The following is a 7,770-nucleotide window of genomic DNA, read 5'->3' as shown; positions in this document are numbered from 1 at the left end:
AGGCTGGAGAGAGAGGATAGAACTTTAAATGAAGTTGACAGCATTGTTTCTGTTTCTTATTGCATTGAACTGAACATGGAGTTACAGGGTTAAGAAATTTTTGTGACTAGAAGGAACTGGAGGATTTATCTGAGATCAACTAGAAAAATAATAGATCTTGACCTACATTTTCTCCAAGATGCAGGATGGAAATAGCTCTTCAGAGCGGATTTGAATAAGCAGTCAGTGACAAGAACAAATAACATCTGACCCTCTGAATGTGTATGTATATGTCGAAATTCTTATGCAGGAATAGAATCTTTAAAAGGATATACCAAATGATATGCAAATGAAGCAACTGACAAAGGATTAATCTCCAAAATTTATAAGCAGCTCATGCAGCTCAATAACAAAAAACAAACAACTCAATCCAAAAATGGGCAGAAGACCTAAATAGACATTTCTCCAAAGATATACAGACTGCCAACAAACACATGAAAGAATACTCAACATCATTAATCATTAGACAAATGCAAATCAAAACTACAATGAGATATCATCTCACACCAGTCAGAATGGCCATCATCAAAAAATCTAGAAACAATAAATGCTGGAGAGGGTGTGGAGAAAAGGGAACCCTCTTGCACTGCTGGTGGGAATGTGAATTGGTACAGCCACTATGGAGAACAGTATGGAGGTTCCTTAAAAAACTACAAATAGAACTACCATATGACCCAGCAGCCCCACTACTGGGCATATACCCTGAGAAAACCATAATTCAAAGAGTCATGTACCAAAATGTTCATTGCAGCTCTATTTACAATAGCCCGGAGATGGAAACAACCTAAGTGTCCATCATCGGATGAATGGATAAAGAAGATGTGGCACATATATACAATGGAATATTACTCAGCCATAAAAAGAGACGAAATTGAGCTATTTGTAATGAGGTGGATAGACCTAGAGTCTGTCATACAGAGTGAAGTAAGTCAGAAAGAGAGAGACAAATACCGTATGCTAACACATATATATGGAATTTAAGAAAAAAAAAATGTCATGAAAAACCCAGGGGTGAAACAGGAATAAAGACACAGACTTACTGGAGAATGGACTTGAGGCTATGGGGAGGGGGAAGGGTAAACGGTGACAAAGCGACAAAGAGGCATGGACATATATACACTACCAAACGTAAGGTAGATAGCTAGTGGGAAGCAGCCGCATAGCACAGGGAGATCAGCTCGGTGCTTTGTGACCGCCTGGAGGGGTGGGATAGGGAGGGTGGGAGGGAGGGAGACGCAAGCGGGAAGAGATATGGGAACATATGTATATATATAACTGATTCATTTTGTTGTGAAGCTGAAACTAACATACCATTGTAAAGCAATTATACTCCAATAAAGATGTTTAAAAAAAAATAAAAAATAAAAAATGTATTTATTTTATTTTTGGCTGTGTTGGGTCTTCGTTGCTGTGTGCAGGCTTTTCTTAGTTGCAGCGAGCAGGGCTACTCTTTGTTGTGGTGCGCGTGCTTCTCATTGCCGTGGCTTGTCTTTGTTGTGGAGCATGGGCTCTAGGCGCACGGGCTTCAGTAGTTGTGGCATGAGGGCTCAGTAGTTGTGGCTCGTGGGCTCTAGAGCTCAGTAGTTGTGGCTCAGTAGTTGTGGCACACGGGCTTAGTTGCTTGGCGTCAAGTGGGATCTTCCCCGACTAGGGATCGAACCCGCGTCCCCTGAATTGGCAGGTGGATTCTTAACCACTGTGCCACCAGAGAAGTCCCTACAGGGCTATTTTAAGCTAGATTCTTAGAAACTATTTCTCAAGCCTTCTTTCCTTTCTGATATTCAGATAATGTCCTGCTCCAGAAGAATCTCCTTCTAGTCTACATGACCTTGTAACAAACCACTTCTACTTTTCAGTTTCTGTATCCATAAACCTTTTTAGTCCATCTTTTTACTCCATTATATCTTTTGGTTACCAGCTGTCTATGAAAAAAGCTGTTGAAGAAGTGAACTTTGTCTGGGACTGCATCCATTATCAGCTCACTGTACATATTAATGACCTGGTCATTCAGCCAATTCTGACCATCCAGGGTTGCCAGATCCTCCATATCCAGCATGTGCTTATTGTAGAAGATGCGGAAGTTGCATTTTTGATGTCTGGCCTGATAGTTTCTTATTTCCCTATTGATAAATGGTTTTCTATTGGAAAAGTCTTCATTAAAGACATCTTTTAATCTTCCAAGATCATCTTTTTCGCTGAGTGGGACCAAACTGACATACTTCTTCATAACCTCATCCAGGAATCCAGAAAGGCAGATTGACAGCTGTTCACCATCCACTGGAGAGGCTTTTTGACTGTTCTTCCCACCTCCCACTGGATTTTCTAGTTTGAGTCCACTGCACGTTAGAGGAGCCTTCAGTGGACTTTTACAGTAAGGGTGGTCCAGCAACTTAGAACTAAGAATGTTCTGCTTGAAAGATCCATCCTCATCCCACTGGCGTGAGCTCTCATTCTGAACAGTGTCTTTGGACACAGGCCCATCTACACTACTCACAGATTGATCTGCCCCTGACACTGACAGTTTTACTGTGTCATCATTGACAGTACTTGTCCGATTTTCCTGACCCAGAGCCATAACTTCTCTCTCAGTTTCCAAGATAAACATGTTACTAGAATGATGTTCTGGTAAGGGGATGTCATGAATCAGTTCTGTACACTCCCACTTAGGAGAGGAAGGGGCTGACTCGCCCCAGGTGCATTGTGGCACTGCCATTCTGTTGGTCAGGGAATGCTTCATCTAAACTAAGCTCCTTGCCCAAGAGAGGGCTTCCTTTAGTGTGGCCATGAGGCACATGAGAGTTCTTTCCCTTCACCACAGCATTGCTGTCCGTATCTGGAAGGTATGGTTAATGCTGACAAGAAGGCGCTTCAGGTTCTGGGGAAGGGAATGGGCTGCAACTGCCACCCGCACTGTTCTCCATAAGGGTCTCTTGATGGTCCCCAGTGACCTGCACCCAGCTTTGCTGGGCTTTTTTTAGCTTGCAAGCTTTGCTTTTTGTTCTGAAGTGCTGGGATCTGAGAACCCTGTACCGAAATCTAATCATGGATCATTTCTCATACATCATATGAGGAGATACTTTTATTCTTCTTTGTTAAGTTGAAACTTTTTTGGAATCAGGGGTCCCTCATTCCTGTGGTGCTCCAGCCCTTGGTAGCAGCCATAACAAAAGCTCTTTCTCTTATGGTTGCTCAAGGTGACCACAATTGTGCCACTCTCACCTGGACTCTGGCTCTCCACATTGAACTTCATAGGAAGATGAGAAGCCTGTGGCTCCATCCTAGGTTTGTGACCACTGGCCTGACTTAAAACACTATTTGCTGGTACGTCAGCAGCTGCCTTCAAGAGACTTTTCTCTCCAGAATATTCATGATCAGATCAGAGTTCTTTGCTGATGATAGCAACTTCTCTGCTTGGACTTTCAGGAAGGCACTTGAGGAGGAAATGAAGTGTTTAGTGTCCTTTCTTTTCACTTTAGAGGACAAAGTACTAAGATTCTGAACAGCCATATTGGACTTTGTCTTAGCAAAAAGGGGTTCATCCTGGATCCATATTTTCTGGATTTGAAGGGCCTTCTTTCTGCATTGGAAATGCCTCAAATGCCTGCTCCAAGTAACTGGCCTTCCCAACTTGGCTTTCAGAATGCACAACTGTTGATGAAAGTAGAACTTCTTAAAGCCTCCAAACCCAGTATTCCATTTCTAAGAAAAGGCTAAGTGGATTCCTTTCCTCCATAGAATTTTCGTCTGTTTTTTCATTTTTCTGATGCATAATGAGATCTGAAAGCAGCTATGCCCCTCTCTGCTGGAACCTGTCACGCCATGGGTCCAGAGGCTGCGGCAGCTTGGACTGCGGCTCCACCTTCGCCAGCTTTAGGGGAAAGCCCGTCAGCCAGCAGGCATCTGGCCTGCTTACAGCGACCATGGCCGCCGAGCTTCCTCTGGAAGGGTTGGCTTTTTCCACTCAATCTACTTTTCTGGAGGTTCATCCAGGTATTACATGTATCAGTAGGTCTTTCCTTTTTATTGCCGAGAGTATTCCATGGTATCGATGTATCATAGACTGATTAACCATTCACCCGTTGAAGGACACCTGGGTTTTGTTTTGGTTTTTTGTTTGTTTTAATTTGGGGCTCTAATGAATAAGGTTATATTATGTATAGGCTTTTGCTTGAAAATAAATTTTCCTTTCTCTGGGATAGAAGCCCTAAGAGTGTGGGTCATGTGATAGCTGTATGGTTAATTTTTTGAAGAAAATGACAAATTGTTTTCTGGAGTAGCTGTGCCATTTTACATTCACCCAGCAAAGTACTGGGTGATCTAATTTCTCCTAATTCTCATCAGTATTTGTTGTTATTTTATTTTAGCTATTCTGATAAGAGTATAATAAAATCTCATTTTGATTTTAATTTGCATTTCCGTTATGGTTAATGATCTTGAACATCGTTTCATGTGCTTATTTGCCATCTGTATATTCTCTTTGATAGTCATTTTTTAAAAACCTATCTTCTAATTGGATTGTTTTGTTTACTGTTGAGTTTTGAGAGTTCCTTTTTATGTGTTCTAGATACTGGTTGTTTGTCAGATATATGGTTTGCAGTTATTTTCTCTCACTCTGTAGCTTTTTCATCCTTTTAACAGTATGTTTTGCAGAGCAAAAGGTTTATTTTGATGACGCCCAGTTTATCAATTTTTCCTTTTATGGATCATGCTTTTGGTGTCAACACTAAAAACTCTTTGCCTAGCTCTGGAAACTGAGGATTTTTTCCTCTTTTTTTTTCTAATAATTTTATGTTTACATTTAAGTCTGTGGTCCACTTTGAGTTAATTTTTCCAAAAGATGTAAGAAATAGGTCGAAGTTCTTTTTGTTTTTATTTTTGGCTTATGGATGTTCAATTGTTCTAGCACTGTTTGTTGAAGAGTCTGTCTTTCCTCCACTGATTACTATAGCTAAATATTAAGTCTTGAAATCAAATAGACTGGTCCTCCCCTTTCATTCTTTTCTTTTCAAAATTGTTTTAATTGTTCTTCATTTGTTGATGAGAAAGAGCTCTGTGACTTTGCAAAAAAAACCCAGAGGGAGGATAGTATTCCCTTTGGAGGGTGATTGTGAGATTATGGGCACTGACACATATAAAGTACTTAATATAGTACCTGGCATATGATGCAGACACTTAGCTTTCTTCCTGTTGATTCTAAACCAACCATCAAAAATCTACACATACACACACACACAGACTCTCTCCCCCAGTAATACTGTATATTATGTTCTCTGTTTTATGTAAATGTGTTATATATGCAACCAGGTAAGAAATATGCCTTCAGTAAGAAATACATGTGAAGGAAACAACTCAAAAGGACTAGCTGTTACTCTCATCCACATCTGTAAATAGGAACTATCCAGTCTCCATTTCCTTCCCATACCTTCAGTTTGAGATATAAGCTCTGATAAGGACATCAACTGGGAGGTTATGGTCTCATCCAAACAGCAACAGAACTCATGCCCAGCCAGGAGACAGTGAGATAGGTTCCCAACAGGAAAATAAAAAGTGAGTATAAATATTGTCTAACTCATCAGAACCTGTTTCTGAATTGGATATTGACTATTGCTGGCAAAAGGGTAATGCCCTATTCCACTTTAGCCCACTGGCCTCCCTGCTGTTCCTCCCACTTTCCAGATACATTGTGACCTTTGCCCTGGTTGGAATGTTTTTCCCCCAGATATCCACATGGCTCTATCTTTCATCTCCTTCAGATGTTATTCAAGTGTCACTTTCTCACAGAGGTCTTCTCTGCTCAGTCTATTGAAATCACTCTACACAACCCCTAAACCCAAAAAAGTCTTCTTCCCAGCTTTATTTTTCTTCTTGGCTCCTATCACCATCTAGCATAGAACACGTATATTTGACAAATTTGGTTAGATTTCACGTACTAACTTGTAAGCTCTATGAAGGCCTTTATTTCACTGTTGTATACTATGTACCTAGAAAGGTGTTTCTATGTAGTAGTCACTTGATAAATATTTGTGGAATGAATCAAGTAGAGAGGTTTCAAAAGACCATTGGAGAATGTCATGGCTTTTAACTATAATACTTTAAATCTAAGATCAGTGGCAACCTTAATAGGGAAGATCTTAATATCCATTTCTTCTAGGAGAATGTCAACTAAATAAACATATATAATAGATAAATACATGTTTCACAGATTCTCCTATTTCCTTTCCCAAATCTTAACCCACTCTCCTGCTGCCCTCTCCCCTTCCAAAAAAAGACGACAGATTAAAGGAAAAGTGCATTTCTTGCCCATTGGCCTTCTCCTCTCATTCCACTGCTCAGGACCAAAATCTTGGATACTTTCTCATACCTACGTTCAATTCAGGATCTATGATTACTCTCACGATCTTCACTGCTATTGTCTCTTGAAGCCACAATGAGCTTTTGCCTGAAATACAGCAAATTGTCTTCTAATTGGTTTCTCTACTTCGAAATTTGATTCTCCATAATCTATTTCCAAATCAGCCAGAGTGTTATGGACTGAACTGCGTCTCTCTAAAATTAATATGTTTAAGCTCTAACCTCCAATGTAGACACAACCTTTGAGACAGTCAGAGACAGAGCCTTTATAGAGGTAGTTAACATTATGTAAATACGGTCATAAGGTTAGGGCACTAATCTGATAGGCCTCTCTCCTTATAATAAGCAACAGGGGAGAACTCAGTCTCCACCATGTGAGGGCACAGCAAGTAGGGAGCCGACTTCAGGCCAGGAAGAGAGCTCTCACCAGAACCCAACCACGCTGGCACCCTCATCTTGGACTTCCAGCCTTTAGAAGTAAGAGAAAATAAATTTCTGTTGTTAAAGCCACCCAGTCTATGGTACTAGTAAGCCTAAACTGCCTAATACATAGAGTAATTCTTTTAAAAGCTAAGTTACACCATGCCATCCCTCTGTGTGGAACCCTCCATTGGCTTCTTACTCCTCTGAATATTAGTTAAGAGCCCTAAAAATCCTAGAAATTGCCTTTAGGAACCTATAAATTCTGGATTTTCTTTCCTTCTTAATCTCATTTCCTACTACTCTCCCCATCCATCACTTCCTTCAACCACACTGGCCTCCTCTCTTGTGCTTGAACCCACCAGGCGTGTTTCCATTTCAGGACCTCTGCACCAGCCGTTCCTTCTGCCAGAATCCTCTTTTCTCAGTACTGTCATGATTCACTCCTCACTTCCTTTGAGCCTTTGCTCAAAAGTTAATGACTTAATGAAAAAAATAATGCATTTGGGGCATCTATTTCTAAATGTCAGTTTAATATACTTGCAACTTTATAGTTAGATTGTATCATCCATTATAGCTTAAAGGAATACTTAAGTTATAGCTTCCTTTTATTAACAAAATGTTTGGTTTTCAATACCCTCAAGAACTATTGCAATAAATCCAAATAATATTCCAGTTCCTGATTATAATAGGAATGAGAGTCAATAAATTAGATCACCTGAAATGAGCTTATATTTTTAGTGATTTAGATGGTTTTTATTTTGTTTTTGTTTTTTTTGCAGTATGTGGGCCTCTCACTGTTGTGGCCTCTCCCGTTGCGGAGCACAGGCTCCGGATGCGCAGGCTCAGCGGCCATGGCTCACGGGCCCAGCCGCTCCGCGGCATGTGGGATCTTCCGGGACCGGGGCACGAACCCGTGTCCCCTGCATCGGCAGGCGGACTCTCAACCACTGCGCCACC

The 7,770-nt window shown here is 40.8% G+C and overlaps 1 pseudogene; it reads right to left on the bottom strand.

Annotated features, from left to right (window-relative positions):
• Positions 1-1,891: 1,891 nt before the first annotated feature.
• Positions 1,892-3,795, bottom strand: LOC132422470 (sentrin-specific protease 5 pseudogene; annotated as a pseudogene).
• Between the last annotated feature and the right edge of the window lie 3,975 nt (positions 3,796-7,770).

Source organism: Delphinus delphis, chromosome 3 (assembly GCF_949987515.2).
Source record: "Delphinus delphis chromosome 3, mDelDel1.2, whole genome shotgun sequence".
NCBI classification, from domain to species: domain Eukaryota; kingdom Metazoa; phylum Chordata; class Mammalia; order Artiodactyla; family Delphinidae; genus Delphinus; species Delphinus delphis.
This window is presented reverse-complemented; position numbering and strand designations above follow the sequence as displayed.